The sequence below is a fragment of the Orbicella faveolata genome, unplaced genomic scaffold (assembly GCF_042242905.1).
Source record: "Orbicella faveolata isolate gen_17 unplaced genomic scaffold, um_ofav_v1 contig_36, whole genome shotgun sequence".
Lineage (NCBI taxonomy): Eukaryota > Metazoa > Cnidaria > Anthozoa > Scleractinia > Merulinidae > Orbicella > Orbicella faveolata.
In genome coordinates this window covers 16,076,403-16,094,865 of record NW_028301565.1, presented here as the reverse complement: position 1 = coordinate 16,094,865, position 18,463 = coordinate 16,076,403, and the positions used below count along the sequence as shown (strand labels likewise).

Sequence of the window (18,463 nt, the reverse complement as noted above, 5' to 3'; positions counted from 1 at the left end):
TTCAAGCGACGAAGGGGAAGACTTCTTTACCGACGAGCTGCTTGTATATTAGGAATGGAAAGCTAGATAAGAATTGGAGGAGCAGGCAAACGAAAAGCAGGAAAGAAAACTCAAGGACTGCTCTGGATGGTAATTTCGTCAACTAAACACAAGATTCCCACTCGTGTTTATAGCCCGTTTACATTTGTCCTTAGCGAGAATGTATTTTGTCAAGGTATGATTGTTCTGTTAAGTCCAGTTTGTGTTTGACTTTCTGTTCAATGCTTCATGTTTATAAGAGCGACGTACGGGTTGCAGTTTTCGAGACTTGATGACCTCCAAAACATTGGCTTCGATCGATTGAAAATCGTACTGTTTGGACCTGTATTTTTGAAGTTGCGAGAACAAGGTGGAAGGAAACATTTCATACAATTACCGATTTCACATTGTCACACGTTTTAAGTCGTAAATAACCAATGTAAATTATTCTCAAAGTTTGCAGTGAAATTCGTCGGATGAGCGAAAAGGATGTGTTCCCTAAGCGGTCCGCAGATAATGTTCCGCGTTCATATTTTCGACGCTATTGCACAGAATCTCTGTCGAACTGCTGATTTCCAAGCCTTCGAAAAACTCTGTGAGTCTAACGATTTTGTTATGATGTAATTCTAAAGGATTAATTTTCTACTTTTATCTTATCAAAAAATTGGAATCGTGTCGATTACAGGGAATATACAACTGGGTCTACCCAACTTTGGCTTTGAAGATGAAAGAAGTGAAGAAATAGAGGAAGAATGCTCCAGTGATGATACTTCAGGCCAACGAAGACAGAAAACATCTGTCACTTTCAGCTTGTCGGAATTGCCTGTCGGAAATGGGGGAAAAGATTTGGAACTTGATGCGCCAGTTGAGGAGCTACCGATTGTCGCGGACAGAAGTCAGGAAGACGATAAAGAAATTGAATCTGTTGAGGATAGCTGTAATCCTTCAGCTTCGGAAGATAAACAGGAAGTACTTGGTCTTCCTATTTCATCACCAATTCATCCAGTTAAGAAAAGACGTCCTAAAACAATAAAACACTGGCTGAGGGATCCAAGCTTGTATAAGGTTTGTTTAAGTAGAGTGTAAGAGGTTCTTAATGACAATAATTCTTACTTGTTTAAAAGAGAATAAAAATGTAATGCGGAAACATAAAGAACTATAATTGTAATGATAGCAAAGTTCTTATTTGGTGGCGCATTTAAGAATCGCAAAGTACTCACAGTTATGACAAAACCAAAGCCTAGAACTATGTAATAGTAAAAGTACATAAACGTGCTAAAAGCTGAAGAAAAGGGTCAAAATGGGAGGAGGAGGGGATAGTGGAAAGGAAAAACTCGACTATGCAAGTATGACAACATTGTTTAGGACATAATCAGTAAAACAACACACCCTATCACGATTTAGACAATTGCATGATAGCAATTAAAGCTCAATACCAGACTGAAGCTTTTGCACTCAAAATGCCTTGTTTTTGTTAATCTTCAGGTAGCGATTGTCTACACATGTTCACGCCTTGTACAGGGTACATTTTACACATACTTACCACTGTTTCTCACGGAAACACTACTATTTGCAAAGGTAAATACTTTGACAGATTTCTTGGACTTTTTTTCCTACTTTGCCTGTAATAGCATTTATTGGTAACAAATTTTAAGCGAAATACTACGAGTAGATTCCGGGCAGCTGTATCATATCATAACGTATAATTGTATTGTAGAAACAATAAATTGGCATACACACATCTTTATTATTTTAAACAGTAAATGTACTGAAAGTAACTTTTAGAGTTTTACGCTACAAAAGGTTTTGAAGTCTTGGCTGGTGAACATCACTGATTTGTTTTATTGTGTCCTTTGTCTCCTCTAGGAAGCCATCGCCTATTTTCCATTGGTTCTTCTGATAAGTGCATCTTTGTCAAGCCTGTTTTGTGAGAAACTCAATAAAAAGATTGGAAGCAAGGTAACAATATGGCGTATTGTAAAAAGCCAAGCTAGCTGGTTGTTTGGTACTAGCTATAGGTGAAATAGTGTTCAACGTGTGTCTGGTTATTCCTTGGTTTCATTTTGTCAATTTTTCATCAACTATATAAGATTATATATTTTTGTATTCACGTGTGCAACTGGGGGGCTTTGGAAGGGGTAAGAAAAGAGATTCTTTCAAGCTCTGAAAGCTCGTGATCGAGGCTTGACGTAATGCGACGATCGACCAGTCAGCAAAAACAGATATTGGGTCATTTTTCTACTGCCCGTTTAAGGTGAAGAATAACATATAGTTAGAATAACTCAAACGCTAACAAAGGAAAGGAAAAACACTTAACGATAAAAAAATCAATAAATGGAGATTTCTTTTTCAAAAGGGTATCAACTAAATATATTTTTTATAGGGTTGAAACGATTGTCTTACTGGTAGAACAATTTTCAAACTTTCTTTGCATTGATCTTGCTCTTGCAGTGGAGTTACCTTCTGGCAGCTTCCTTTGTGATAGGCGGTGCTCTTTGGAGTTATTTTCAAACTCCCTCCACCAGGCAAGCGACCTATGCACCAGTCATATTGATAGGACTTGGCATGTCCGTTATGTATGTAATGGCACTGGCTTTCATCGCTGAACTGATAGGAGAAAACAAGGTTAGTGATATAGGGTGATTGTCCTCTTTTACTTCTGCACACAGATTATTAACGTAGACACGTTTAGACTTAGGTGCGCCCACTTTATCTGCTAAGTTCTCCAAAATTTGTTCTTTAACGTTAATAATCTTCGGTTCTTTGTTGGAAATATCGAGATTCTATTTCACAAATTTGAAAAGGTATCGAAAACATTCACCTACCTTTATTCGGAGGAGCTCCAGTCCATGCTAATACAAACCATACGTCAAATTTCTATCTTTGTGTGTGTCTTTTGTTCCCAAAATATCTCTAGAGCAAAGGTACAAATAAAAATGGTAATTTGTTCAGACAGAATTATTAAAATGTCTTGTGTGTCTGAGGCAAATTTGCTAAATAACTCATCACCCAACCAGCTACCCACCAATTGACCCGACAAGCAAGCTAGCAAACAAACAAGAATCTCAACCGCATAGTTTACTGTAAACGTAGGGTTGAGGTTCGTTGTTCTTCGTTGTCTCCAGGCTTTACTGCTCGCTTGTTGCAGCCAATGTCAAACTCAATCTCGAGAGCGAATCAACATAAGACATTATAACTTACTGCCTGGTCAATAACGATATCATAACTAAATCTACAGGAAACCAGTGGAGTAGTGATTTCAATTATCACTGTAATTGCTAGATTGGCAAGTGGCGGCCTTGTCATTGGTATACAAGGATTTTATCCAGAGGAAGAGTAAGTATGACATGGGTTTCACTGTATTGCTGCAAAATGATACAAACCAGATAGAAACTTATTGCTTAAACGATTTCAAAATCTCATGTATATTTTCATGAGCAATTATTTTGTTGAGAAAAATTGCTTGCGAACCTAGTCTATGGAAAAAGAAATGATGAGTAAAACTGCTTTGTGTGTACTATGCAGAAAATCAGTGTTATCAAAACGTCTGCTAATAAGCGGAGACTCCTTGTCTAGAAGGGTTTTGTCGTGGCTTCCTTTTCGGATGGACTCATTCTCGAGGTTCAAAAGTTGGAATGATTTTACTGGTTCCTTTTTCCATTGTGGTTTGACTTATACGGTGTATTAGGCTAACCATAGCGATACGATATACAAACAAATTCTCCAAATAAACATAAAATGAACTGCATCACATATCTCGGCTGGGTCTTTCGATTCAGTATTGAGGTATAGCATTAAACACACCTGGTATAAAACAAACAAACAAACAAACAAACAAACAAACAAAAAAACAATCAATTGAGATCTTAAAGCTGAATCTAATTATAGGCGCTTATTATCGCATGGATATTTCACGGTGTCTGGGAATAAGGCGCTTAATTACGAGTAATTTGAGGTATTATAAAGGTAACGTACCCTCACAATTTGAAAAGATGACACAGCTTTGTAATATACCATTTGGTAAGCCCTCTAGTATAATTTGTTTTACCTGATATTTTGTCTCCTTCAACCCAGCACTGATTCAAATGAGGCCATTAGCGATTACGTACAACATGTCTTTGTAATGGCGCCTGGGGTATTAACTCTGATTGGATTCTTGCTGGTTTTGTTTTTCCAATCTTCAGTGTTACCCTGTAAGTTCAAAGGTAGGCACTGCAATGTTTATTATAAAGAAGTGAAAATTTTATTGTCGCGTTTCTTATAGAACCATCAAGGGCAACTGCCGAAAAAAACCGAATCCGTATTCTAGCCTAAAATAAACATAGACTCCTAGGCGTATCCATGCGTCCCGTGCAGCCATTTAGTGAGAATCAATTGAAGGAAACTAATATTTTGTGCCAAGTTGATTATTTGATGGCTTAAGCGTCATTTATTGGCTTAACAGACTTTCTAAAGGGCATTTAGGAAGATGAATGATAATAGCCGAGAAAAAGAGAGAAGGACAAAAAAGGCAGAAGGTGGTAACGAGCCTTCCCCCTTCACTCGGCCCCACTTCCCCCATTCCTATATTAAAAGTTGTATTAGAAGTTATATCTTCTGATGGTATGATTTTTATTATACTTATTAATGTTGTTATAAAACTCTTCGTTGACTTACAACGCCTTTATTGTATTTTTATTGCTTTTATAGCACAAAAAGAGGACTTTGAAGCTCAGGGACAAGAAGATAAATCTCCACCTGATGGCGCTGTTTCGCAGTTTTCATTCAAGCACACTGCAAACCCAACCGTCCCTCAAGATGTAAACCAAAACTCTAACATGGATATCACGCATTTTTGTCCTGAAGACACGAAGTTTTAGATGGCTTTTTTATGACATCCATTGCACATAAGCCTTTTTATGATATATAGCGACCCGATTTTTCTGTTTCAGACCTCAAACCTGGTTTAAGTGCCTAGATCACGCTTGGTTAGGCGCTATAAAAATACTATTTATTATTTTTTTCGTTTTTTAAACAATAAGTTGAAAGGAAAATTCCCACTTATCTAACTGCTCCCATCTTATGGACTGAACCCTTGCGTATTTGATGGCGTCACTTTAGACTCCTTATGCACAAGTTCAGCCAAATTACACGTTCTTTTAAACAGCTGCAGGTTTAAATTACTTCTCGTTTTTGAGTTAAAGCTAAAATTAGGAGAGTTTATCAAGTCAAACCGTTTCCATGGTAACTTGTAATGCTAAGGAAATGATCATATCTTGTTCACCAATCATTAGCTATTTCTTTGCTTCCATTATTATGGCATCACCTGGAAAAACGTGGTAGCATTGATTCAGCAAAGGAGAGGTGCTGAAAAAATGCTGGAAAGAATTTCGGAGCCACCTTAAAAGTAGAGAAAAATAATCAACATCCGCATGAAATCGGGTCCATTTCATCATCGACCCAGATGAAGACAAGGAGGCGTTTGAACGGAAATGCCTGGCATGAAGAAATGGAAACCCCTTAAACTGTTAAACTGCATACCAGATAAATTCATTGCAATAAAATCACTTTTGTATAGGTAATCATACGGTTTCGAGTTCAATTTGGAATTAATTTGCACGAGTGAGTTTTTCAAAAAGCTGAAATTGCACGAGCCACTTCGGCGAGTGTAATTTCAGCTTTTTGAAAAACTCACAAGTGCAAATTACCTCCAAATTAAACGAGAAAAACCGTATGATTACTTATTAATAATATAAACATGAAAAAACTCGCGCGGAGGAAGTGCCGGAAGATCTTACTTGGAGCCATTTTTTCTTATTTGAGAAAACTTTTTTCAAAGTTTCAACACAAAATTTTCGTCATCATTTTACCTGATATCATTTTCTTAGAAAAATTCCTATTATCTTTCAGTCAATCATAATCCAGAATTTTGATGTGTAATTTGCACTGGTGTTACACTTTTTGCACTGATGTTACACTTTTTGCACTGGTGTTACACTTGAACTGCACTGCTCTTAGCCAATCAGAATCGAGCAATTTTTTCATGTGTATTATTAGCGGCGGAACAGCATGAGTTACGGCCCGGAAATTCAGTGTAACGACGGATCGATCCGTCGAATTATTAATACCTAAATGTATTATTGTGAATAAGAGGCATGTATACTTAAGTGCACATCAAATAACTATGCTTTAATTACAGTCAGCTATATATTGTTAAATGACCGCAGCAAACTGTTCGAAGACCGACCATACGATCGTACTTGTCAAGTAAGCTTAACCCGGCTCTTTTATGTGATGTTAACGTCATGTTTGATAATAGCAGTCTGCACTAACGAGGAAAAAAGAGAGAAGAAAGCGTCTACTATTAGGAAAAGTCGTGAAATCCTTGTATATTTGAACGAAATCTGCATAAATGATAAAAAATTTGGAAAGTTGATGTTTTAAATAACCACCCTGACTTACCGACAGAACCGCCCAGCGTTTTGGGTACTTAATGTATCCAAAGAGGTTTGTTTATTTTAAGAAAATAGTGAAACATAAGATGGCGGGTCAAATGACTTCATTTGACGCCATATGACGTCATAACCACCAAAAATGGCATCTTCTTGTAGAGCAAGCTCAGGGCTGTCTTATCAACGTAAGTTTATTTCGCTCTGCCTTAAAAGAACGAAAACCTAAGATGGGGGCCTATCCACCCCCTCTCCTTGTACCACGGTGGGGGTATGATCAGAGCTTGTACTTCCGAGGGTTAATCTAATATACCCCTTGAGAGTTTGCTTCAACGTAACAATAGGTCGGATTCACCGTGACACATTTTAAGCTTAATTACTCAATAAGCACAAGAAATCAAAACCAAAGGTAACAATAAATAAAGAAACGAAAAACTGTGCAGGTTTAGTTTGCAAACTGATTTATGGATAGCCGGATATTGGTAGTAAGCAGGATGGGTCGTCTTTGGGGTAGCTCCTTCTCTTAGCCTATTCCTCCACAGTCGGTTATTGTGGAACAAGAAATCATTGGTTGATGCAAAAACCAACCAATCAGAGAGAGATACCTATCAATTACAAAATTAGAATTAATATGCTTGAAAAGCCGAGCAAAGCTCATCAGTAGCGCTGATATCCTGTACCCATGGACCTGCTGACTAAAGAAAGCCTAGAGACGGAAACTGTGAGATCTGTAAGTGAAATTAAATATCTGCAGATTGTGTTATTATTACCCTGAAAATCAAATTTGGGGTTTTTACGAAGTGATTTAGGTTAACAGCCAACTTATATATAAGGATGAGGTACTCGAGTGAAAGCGCCCGGAAAACGGTCGGAAGGATAGACACGAACTGACTTAATATCGGCGGATAGAGCATGTTGTCGGATCGTGAAATTTTCTGACAAGTTTGAACAAAATGAACATTTGCTACATTTATCTCAATCATGATTCTTCTTTAAAAATTGCATCCATTGCACCAACTTTAATTCATACCGATGAACAACCATTTTCCGCCGGAAATGAGTTTTTTTCATTTCTATTTTGTTTTTTGTATTTTTGGTCAGTACTGCTCCAAATAGGCGTTTAAAAGATCGAAAGTTATATGAGACGAATAAACTTTAGATTTTGTAAGACCAGAAAGAGGCATAAAAAATCCTTGTAGATTTCTTTAGACAAATGTAATAAGGTGAAATGTTTGATAACGTGGTCAGCTAAGGCACGATCGATCCGGAAAATTGTGCAATCGTGAGGCCTCGCCCAACAAGATTTGATCAACAATTAAATACTTGTTTATTATCGTGAAAAAATAAAGACCCATCAGTGTTTACTAAGCCACCTAGCCATAGAATACTAAACTCTCGATAAATTCAGCCTGAACGAAATGAAATGTTCAAAATCTGATTATACGTCCATGCCACTTGAGTAGGCATAGCCTGTCATCAAGTGACAACATGGAAATAGCTGTATACTGATTAGGAGGAGAAAAGAAGAAAGAGTCTACCATTAAAGAAACATTTGAGGGTGACTCTTCGCTTTTCACCAAAGCTTAACAGAAAGAATTATATATTTTATTGCTATTCATTCGTGGATAAAGTCTCTCGGCCTTTTGAGCCTTAAATCTACCGGCTTGATTTCATTTAACACTTGACTCGAAAAATTACATAAACATTTGAGTTGTCATATCACATTTTGAGAGACTATGTAAAACTTTTGCTATGTCGAAATTTTTTAAATCGAAAGAATTGTCAATCGGTAAAGTTCCGAAAATAATAATTACATATGACCGCATTTCCATAAATTTGGCGACTTTTTCTGTCGCTACTTGTAGATGTTCCCTTCTTTCGGGGGTTCGCAACTTCTGCAGCTTAGGCGGAAACTTACAATGTTTATTGCTAAGTTATTTGATAGGTTTCTTTTACATGTCCTCTGCAACCTTACTTATAATAATAATACTTTATTCAAATACAGAGTACAAAGAGTATTTGGAAAGGAGGACCATGAGGTTATCCCTATTTAGGTCCCTTAACTAAAATTACAATCTAAAATTTAAAATTTTAAAATATCTATAACGTAATCTATTACGTATCTAATATCTATTACCTTGCATTGCTTTTGGTATATTAAGCAGTTGTCAGTTGTATAGTCTCTCAGCTGCTGTAAGAAGTGGCAATGCGAGACGTTAAATCGAGATTTCCGCCTGAAATCTCCTCTGAAGAAACACAGATGTTGCTGTCAAGCTACGCTTGCGATCGCTATTCTGGGAGGGTCGTTGCTTTTACAGTGGAACCCTGCCTTACGACCACCCCGTTAATACGACCACCTCGTTATTACGGCCACTTTATTCTGGCCCCCAAAAAAACTCAGCCAGTCATTTTCTTATTTAAAGAACCCCTTTAATACGACTACCCCGTTAATGCGACCGATATTTCATGGCCCGAAGCTGGTCATATTAACGGGGTTCCACTGTAATTTGTAACTAAGGTCACTTCCCTTTCGATCCTTTGGGAGTTACTATTATTATAACACCTATGAAACGTTATCACTACTTTCGGAAGGTCGCTGCTATCGTGGATAGTTACTTGCGGAACTCATGTGTACGTAATATATAATTAACTGAACCAAAGAAAACAGACAAACAAACGGAAACTGAAGGATAACTATTCATTTTCCCCTTAAGTAATCTCGGCAAATGTTAAGACGTATTACGTTCGACGGACTTCAAAAATATCGATCGACAGTTCCAATCCACATCATTCTCGAACGGTCGATTCTTGTCGACAGAAGCTTCCAAAAGGGCGAGATTGTTTGCCTGTTTTTTCTTTCCGTTGTCGACAACAGGGTAAAGTATCTAATCATTGATTCGCCCAAGCCGAGCAGTATGACATACCTAAATTAAGTTGGGACTCGGAAAAGTAGATTCAACACACTTTTTCTCTAATGTAACATTCCAGTTTAATTGTGCAGCATATATCATTTAGAAATCGGACAGCTCGCAAACGAGAACAGCAAAAGAGATGACTGATTACGATTACGGCGAGTGGAAGGCGAAGCCCCTCCCCCTGAGGAGGGGAGGGGGTGAACAGACTAAGGACCCTCAACGCCTTAGTATGGCTTCCCTCTTTTTCTGTAAGGGTGACAATTTAAAAACAATACTCTTCTTCTGGGATCTTTTGTTTAGTTTATAAAGGAGCTCGAAAGTAAACTCAGTCACCGTACTATTGCCTTCTATTGGTTTTCAGTTATTCGACTTATTCGCCGTAACTGCCATTCTGAAACTCCCGCGATATGATGTGAAAAAGCAGCTACAACGAGGTCATCTTTTAAACGTATGACGAAAATTGTTACACCAGAGGCGTAGCTAGGGGGGAGGGGGGGATTGGGGTGCCCGTGACCCACTTTTGTAAGCCTTTCTTTAAGCAAACAGCCCACAACAGGTGGCAAAAACGACATGACAATCCGGCCGGCAGTTGTTCGAAAGGTGGATAGTGCTATGCAGCGGATAAATTGTTATCCAGTGGATAAGTGTTAACAAAACGTAAACAAACCACTCTATCCACTGGATAGTGATTTGTCCAGTAGATAGCGTTATCCGCCTTTTGAACAACCCGGGCCTGGTGAGTACCCTCACTTTGACACAGTGTGACCCCCCTTTGAAAAATCCTGGCAACGCCCCTGTACACGGTCATAGAGTGTATATCTTATAAACCCGTACGTTTTATTTTCAGCGTTAAAAATCGCCGTTGTTAGGAATCACCGTCTTGATGATGAGGGCAAGAGAACGGTTATCATGTGGAGTTGGCAATGTTTTCAACGATCTCTACCGCCAGCTGCTATGTTCATTCGAAATCTTGTTTTTCACTGATAAACGTGGTACAACTTTCCGCCTCGCAAGCGGGACTAGTAGTGCTCATTGGGCAAATCGCCGACGCTACAATCTCACCGCTAACTGGATACCTTGGTGACAGAGTGAATGTGTCTCTCTTGCCAAGCAAGATTGGCCGGCGGAAATCTTGGCACTTAGTGGCAACAGGCATAATGACGATCAGCTTTCCTCTTTTGATGAATCGCTGCTTTCTTTGTGATAACAAAGATCAAAGTTGGCTTCCACTTGTCTGTTTTGGCTTTTTGTCGGCGATGAGAAACCTCTGCTACAACATGGTGGAGATCAATCACTTAACGTTTATCTCGACTGTCACTGAAAAGGTTGAGGAATGTACAGCACTAAGCGCTGTGAGGTTTGCCTTTTACTCTCCTTTATGTTATCCTGTGAGATACATAGTGATTTAAATTTAATTCTATATAAAATATTGACTTTCGGAAATAATTCAATGACTAACGAAAATTGATGAAATGGAATAAGGCTAAACAAGCATCTTGTTTTGCTATCCTACGTAGGACCGTGTTTACCTTCTTGAGTGGAGTTTACGTTTACGTCATGGCTTGGGCACTTTTTGGGCAAGACAGTGGAGATAGCCTGGGACCTAAAAACTTATCAGATTTTACGGTTGGTACCAGTGGGTTAGTTTGTATTAGAGTTGGTCACCAGCTCTTCAGTATAATCGGCTGCTAGATAAATAATAGGTTTTGTAGGCGTTTCCTTCGTTTTCGAACTGTTTTACCCTCTGTCCATTATCTATACTTTCTTGTAAAGATGTTATTTTCATTATTGAATTCTCAGTACCTCTGTTGGATTGTGACTGGAACAGGAGTCGTTTTTGCAACCATTTTCTACACTGGCCCGAAGGAACCGAAAAAGCGTGTAAGAAGATTCACTGTGACATATATGGATTTTATGGTGAGTCAGTAGAGGGGAAAAAGATCCTATCTAATTTTTTTCAACCCAGACCCTTCTGTCTTTCTTGAAATATTTTGTACGCTTACTTCTTTTAGAACGCTGATGGACTGCTGACGGGTGTCCTTGAAATGGGTGGCAGGAAAACGAAGTCCCCCCAAAAAGGTAGTAACATTTACCCTAAAAGTTATAACAGTTATGCATGCATACTCCAAAACACGAATCTGTCTGTCATCTGGCTTCATGTACTTGAAATGATAACCCTGACTCTCTTGTGGTCTTTGACTCAATTCAGTTTTGTGAAAAGCAAGGAGAGAGTGTCAAGTTCTTGTTTAGCTTCATAGTTTCACGTTGTTGAAGCAACCTCGCGGTAGTTTTTACTCACTAGAGGAACTTCGCATGCAGTCTCGTGACGAAAGTTGATGATCTTGTAATTTAGCTAAGTCCTAGATGAGGTCGTGTAGTCAGCTGGAAGTTGAGCTGAGCCTTGTGTCGCAGATTTTTTTTTTTATATATATATATTTATTTTATTTAGATCAATATTCATTCAGAGGCATCCAATTAAGCATAGCCGGAGCTAGTTTAAATGGAGCCCTGATACAAGATAAATTTGATACAAATACAGACAACTAGAAGTCTTAAAAGAGCCAGATATAAAATTAAATTGAAAGTGACATATATAGGCTATTTTTTTTAACAAGGTATTCAAGCTTAATCTTAAATTCATCAAGACTCTCAATTTGTACGTCTAATGTCTCGAGGCAGAGTATTATATACGCGAGTACAGTTTAATCTAAAACTCCCCTAGTATTAGTAGATTTTGGAAGTGGATTTCACAGCAAATCATGCCCTCTGGTGTGATAGCAATGAATTTGATGCGCATGCTTAGACTCTGAAAGTAGTTACGATGGGGCCATACCATGAAGGCCTGATAAATTAAAACGCACTTTCGATATTCCCTGCGCACTTGTAGACTGGACCAGTCGAGCGTTGACCTTAACTCTTCAGCACCAACCGATCGAACTTCGGTAATAGTGCCGGCAGCTCTTTTGTTAAGCTTTTCCAGAAAAATCTTGTTCGGAAAACTGCAGCTGTCCCAGACAGACGACCGATAGTTGGAAAATGGCAAAACTACAATATTGTAGAAGCTTGTAGAACACTACGCAAGTGGGTTTCGAAAGGAACTTACAAGCTGGACGCAGCATACCTAATTTAGATGAGATCTTAATGATGATGCTCTTTAATTATCATTTATTGTAGTTATTATTTTTTTAAGATGCTCGGAAAACCATTCTTGCACATGTATTTGTTGACATGCTTATGGCTTCATCATGCGATCAAAAATGCGAGGGTGAAGGACGAAAAGTCACTGGGGAACTTGAAAATCGTGAGAGGAGGAAAAGCTTTCTGCAGAAATTTGTTTCTGCTATATTTAACGAAGAAGAGACCAAAGTTGAGCACAACACAACACAAAAAGCAGAAGAAGCTGCTGAAAAACCCCAGAACGAGGACACAAGACACCCCTTGGTTTCAGAACTACAAACTTTAGATCGTGATCGTAAAAAAAGCTTTGTAGTGCGAGTCATTGACGGACTGCTATCTAGATCAGACCACAGCCAGAGTGAGATGTCTACTTGCGACATCGACGACGACGTTGCAGCAGGCGACGAACGTGATGAAAATGAAGCTGGTGCAATTTATTGGAAACAGGAAACCGAGCTCGAAAATGTACAACGCGAGGACACTAAGGAAATGTGCAAAAAGGTCCATGCAAACAAAGTCAAAAAAACAAAGTTGGGAATTGATAAAGAAGACCGGATTGATAACAACGCTGAAGAACTGGTTTTGACCGAATATAGACACCGAAGTAATGTCTGTCATATTCAAAACTTGGGTTCTGAATATGACGGAGGTGATGAAGTGGGGAACGGCTCCCCCTGTGACCCTTCATGCGTTCGGAAACAAACAAAGTCTGTGGCTTTTAGCCTGACAGTAAGTCCTTCCGTAACGCAAACTGACAAGAAAAGCGAAAAAGATTGCCAACTTGATGGGCCTGATAAGAAGCACTTAGTCGTGACTGGAGCTGAAAGAAAGAGTATGGATCTTCAACAGCAACGCACTGACTCTGAAGAGAGTGGTCTTCCCTCGCCACGGCCTCTCGATCGGCCTACTAAGAGACGTCCTAAAACAGTCAAAGACTGGTTGATGGACCCAAATGTGTATAAGGTATGTCGCATTGTCATGATCAGAGATGATCTTTATTTGCTGTACATTTCTCAACAACATGTGACCACTAATTTTGCCTCATTGAATTGATGTCCCATTCAATGAAATCCCGATTTGAAGTTAAAAACGCCTGTGGTTGAACCAAAGTTACAACGAGGCTGTTAATTATCATAAAGCATGCACTTTGTTTTACCCCACAATTCGATATTATCATTATTGTAATACGGCTTCGAGGCTTTCATGACAAACTTTTACATTTGGTGGTGTTTTCTTTGTATCCAAGTCTCTTTTAGGAATTTAGGGACAAAAGAAACTTGAAAATAATTTGCAATTTTGTCTTGAGAGCCTCGGAGCCATGTTAGAATATTTAACAATTATTCCATGAGCGCACGTTGGATATGAGATGGTAAATAGCCAACGAGGCCCGTAGGGCCGAGTTGGCTATAACCAATCTCATATCCAACAAGCGCGAATGGAATAATTGTTTTATTAAATTCGGTGCGTTTGTATTCTTGGAAATATAGCTTAATTTTATTGGATTTTAATTTTACAAAACGACCGGAAGTCGATGTGACAAAAACAACAACAAGTGGGAAATCACATGACATGCGCACCGTTTGTAAAATTACTTGAATGAAAAATTTGAGAGCGAAGCAAGCGAATTTGCTGAATGAAATTGCAATCAAGTAGAATTCAAGAAACGTCCATCAAATGAAGGAGATATAACCTTGGTCAGAAAGTTTGAAAAGCGTTCAAGTTCGAGTCATGGAGAAGAGCCAAATAATTGTGCACTTGCACATTGCCATTGTAATAATGCTGCCGAAAACGTTGATCGCCATGTGACACAGACGTTGTGCCACAGTTATTCTCGACAAGATCTCTCTCAGGATTCCCTTGCTTTGAAAGCCTTGGCATTTCGAGCTGTATTTGTGGAGCTCATTGTTGGTCAGTTTTAGAGTCAAGGGCAGAAACTATCTTAGCGTCAGATTCATCTTCAGAATCTCCGAGGCCACCCTGGTGGTTTTTCGTGGCTGGTAAAGAAGCGGGCTTACTTCGGTTCAGCTCAAAACACTCAACTCCTTGAGTTGTTTTTCGCAAGGACAGAATTGTTGGCGCTAGCTGTCGTTGATTCTCTCGTCGTCGTCGGCCAAAAAAGAGACTGAGATGAAACTAGGTCGTCCTCTGTAGCTGTGCGGGATTCTTGCTCTCGGCTGATCCGAGCTTGCTTAGTCGAACAGTTTCCTCATCTGCTCATTGGAAACTGGTTTCTTATGGACTACGCCGGCAATTATGCCTGTTTACCTGCGGCCTTTTACAAATGCATATGCTCTAATATTTTATTTGCCTGGTCAGAGATAATGGAAAACGGTTTGTTGTGCGGCGGCGTGCGAAGGAAATGGTCAACTGGCGGCTTTAATGGATTTAATCAATGAACTTTTGCAATACGTGTCATCTTTCTTCCTCGCAGACGAGTAAAAACACTTCAACTGAACATTCAGTTCTTCTTTTGACATTTCTCATATTGGTTTCGAAAATTTGGTGCCACCCGGACTAGCAAGCCATTCTGTTCAGGTAAAATTTGTTTTTGTTACATAATCTTCATGAATGCGTAAAATCTCGCCGGTCATATTTTAATTTTGCAACTTTAAGGGAAACTTAACGTAAACGTGCCGTTAAATAATCTTATCTCGAGCTTTGTGGCTTTTTTGTTGTTACTGGGACGGCATTGTCCATAATTCCCTGTATTTCCTGTGTAGATAGCTCACCGAACGTGCTTTTTTTCATCCATTTTTTTTTGGACGAAACTTCGCTTCACGCGAAAAAGCTCATGCCGAGCGACATTTGCCGCTTTCATTTCCATATAAGGTCAAACGCAGGTGTAATGACTGGTAACCGAGATCCAGTGAACCAATCAGAAAGCTAGAATTGCATTATCCGAGGCTGAGAATTTAATAATGATATTTAGTATATTCTCAGCTCCGACTATTGCATTTCTAGCTCTCTGATTGGCTCAAAAACTCCGACTATGAGCCATTAGTCGGAGTTTTACCTTATATGGAAAACAGTGCGCCAAGTTTAAAAATTTTCCGCTCTGTAAAATTGTTGAAATAAAAATCGGCGGCAAAAACCCGATTAAGAATATACTAAAACAATTATTCCATTCGACCTTGTTGGATATGAAGTGATCATAACCAACTCGCGCTACGCGCTCGTTGGTTATTTATCACTTCATATCCAACGCGGTTTCATGGAATAATTGTTAAATAAACGTGGCCTATTGAAAGAAATAATCTTGTTTGGTGTAAGCGACATGCCCACCGAAGATTAACCGTCGTCTCTAGACACACAAACTGAACACGTGTTATTCGAAGTTTCAGAGATGATTAAGTATTGGTCACTATTACTGAAACCAGGTCTCCTGCTAAAACAAATTCATCATCGCCTCTTCAAGATTCCTCCAAGTAACCGTCGTTCAAACAAATTAACTGTATTTACCCTCACGTTGCATTGCTCGATATGAAAACAAATTTCTTGCAATTATCATTGTCAGGCTAGGGTATTATAAGACAAATTTGTTATAACCATTATTGTCAAGCTGCTCCATATTTTATATACAACAAGCAAATTTTAATTATTATTGGCAGGTTGCCCTGATCTTCACATGTTCACGCCTTGTGCAGGACGCTGTTTACACATATTTACCACTGTATCTCACGGAAAGACTACAATTTGCAAAGGTAAATACTGTGTAAGGTTTTAAAGAGTTTGAGGTTTTATAATTTTTATTATGGTTTCTTTTCTATTCTGAAGGCTGTGCCGTCTACTTCCAGTCTGGAAGATTTTATGATTGCAAAAAGGCATGAGATATTTTTCACAGGCATAAAGCTCTCCCTGATAGTTAAAGCTCTTGACTTTGTTATAAACTATGCAATCAGTATGGAATCAGAGCGCTAGCTAATTTTCACGCCATTTTGCCTGTTTCATTTCTCTTCATTACCAGCGAAAACACGTACATTAAGAGTTACTCTGCTTACTGAATGAAATGATGATTTAATGCAATGAATGAATCCTGTAAGTATAGCTAAGTCCGGCTGTAAGTACTTCATAAAAGCCAGTATAAAACAAAGATTGAGTAATATATAGTGTTACTCTAGATAACTTTATTACAATAATATTGTCAGTTTACGCCAAATATCTGAGCCCACCATAGTTGGGTTTTGGACAATCCCTTTTCCATTTTACCTGAATGAGTTCTACCTAAACGTCTAGGAAGCCATCGCTTATTTTCCATTGGTTCTTCTGATCAGTGCAACTTTTGCAAGTACACTTTGTGAAAAACTAAACGAGAAGATTGGAAACAAGGTAAGGTATTAATGACTAGCTCCACAAGCCAACTGAACCCTAATTTGGTAGTGTTCCAGAGATGCATGTCTGGCATGTAGCAGCGAAACAAGTGCCCGCCACACTGACCACGTTCATGTAGGTTATTTGAAAGTAATGGGACATACTTTTGTTGACTTGATCACGATGAGGACCACATAGATAAACCTCCGTATAACCCCATGCTGAAACCTGTCTTAGATTTAGCTTAACTAGCGTAGTCGATTTTACGAATTGTTTTTTAAATTGGATGCTATTTGCTCCTCAGTATTTCGTTAGCGTATTTCTGCAATATTGTGATAATCACCTCCAGTGTACGCTTAAATGGAAGGCAATTATGCAATAATTCTGTTACCATAGGTAAATGGTACTTAAAGATGACCAGTGGCTATATGTCGTAGTGTGGATAAATCCATAATGTGATAGGAAAGAGAGCCATTTCGATCGTTGCCTTGAATTCTGTTTTTTTTTTCTCTATATAGCCTTACTACATGAACTTTAAACAGGCCTGGCTATAGAGCGGTTTTCAGTTGAGTGTCGTAAAACCAAAACCAAACCAATAACTTACCAATTACATCAGACTACTCCGCCAATCTCAAACCGAAGTAAAACCAAAATCGAAAGCAAAGTAATTGTCTAATTACTTTCGACACTCAACTGAAAACCGCTCTATTTGCTAGAGGAATAAATGAAATGTATAAAAGCATAGATGTTCTTTGATTGGTCTTCATCTCTTGCGCAGTGGAGTTACCTACAGGCTGCTGCCATTGTAATAGGCGGTGTCGTCTGGAGTTATTTTCAAACTCCCTCCACCAGGCAAGCGACCTATGCACCAGTCATATTGATAGGTTTTGGCATGTCCATTATGTACGTCATGGCACTGGCTTTTATCACTGAACTGATTGGAGAAAACAAGGTTTGTGTTAATCCCTGCTGTAGCGCATCTTGTCTAGCATACTTCGTAGAAGGCTCTGTTAAATCCTGGAGGTGTGGGTTACTTTTGTTTCTTGACCTTTTGAGGGAGTGGGGATGTACCGCTGAAGATTAGCACTCACATATTCATAACAAATTATATGATTTGTCGAATTATTCGCGTTCTCACTTATGCTCTATTGGAGGATAGACGTATAGATGACATTAAAATTTTTGTTGTTTCTTTTATTGAATAAATCAGATACATTCCATGTTGCCGTGTGTCTGCTCAGTAACTTATCAAAGATGATCGTGGAGGCGTACAACCCTCAGTGACACACTCGCGTCACAGATGGTGTGCCACGTTTTTGCTCTTACATTGTTTTGGCGTCATCTCTGAACAAACAGGGAGCATAAGGTGCCTTAGAGCAGTTTCCAGCAGTTAGATTTTGATAGGTCATTATTACCACTCTTTATCACTTGTTTCTGCAATCATGGTATCAAGAAACTCCCCAGTCATTGGTTAACACGTTGTTATCATTTTTGTGACACAATAGGTTGCCATAGCAACAGTATGACCTACTAAAACCACCCTTAATTACAGCTTTAGATAAGATATTAATTTAGATAATTCAAAAACGTCACGGTGAAAATCTCTTATTTTATCAA

General features: G+C 38.7%; 2 pseudogenes across 2 annotated transcripts in view; both read left to right on the top strand.

Annotated features, from left to right (window-relative positions):
• The window catches only part of LOC149102420 (uncharacterized), a 46,394-nt pseudogene extending 39,510 nt beyond the window's left edge, over positions 1–6,884 (top strand). Inside the window, exons 11-17 of the transcript XR_016202303.1 lie at positions 651–1,083; positions 1,504–1,596; positions 1,885–1,977; positions 2,470–2,643; positions 3,257–3,354; positions 4,093–4,223; positions 4,708–6,884. The product of XR_016202303.1 is annotated as an uncharacterized LOC149102420 (transcript). The remainder of the gene's footprint in view (positions 1–650; positions 1,084–1,503; positions 1,597–1,884; positions 1,978–2,469; positions 2,644–3,256; positions 3,355–4,092; positions 4,224–4,707) is intronic.
• A 3,363-nt stretch (positions 6,885–10,247) lies between these two features.
• LOC110055616 (uncharacterized) overlaps positions 10,248–18,463 on the top strand; it is a 32,423-nt pseudogene continuing 24,207 nt past the window's right edge. Inside the window, exons 1-8 of the transcript XR_016202277.1 lie at positions 10,248–10,718; positions 10,879–10,987; positions 11,162–11,278; positions 11,374–11,440; positions 12,552–13,501; positions 16,147–16,239; positions 16,772–16,864; positions 17,625–17,798. The product of XR_016202277.1 is annotated as an uncharacterized LOC110055616 (transcript). The remainder of the gene's footprint in view (positions 10,719–10,878; positions 10,988–11,161; positions 11,279–11,373; positions 11,441–12,551; positions 13,502–16,146; positions 16,240–16,771; positions 16,865–17,624; positions 17,799–18,463) is intronic.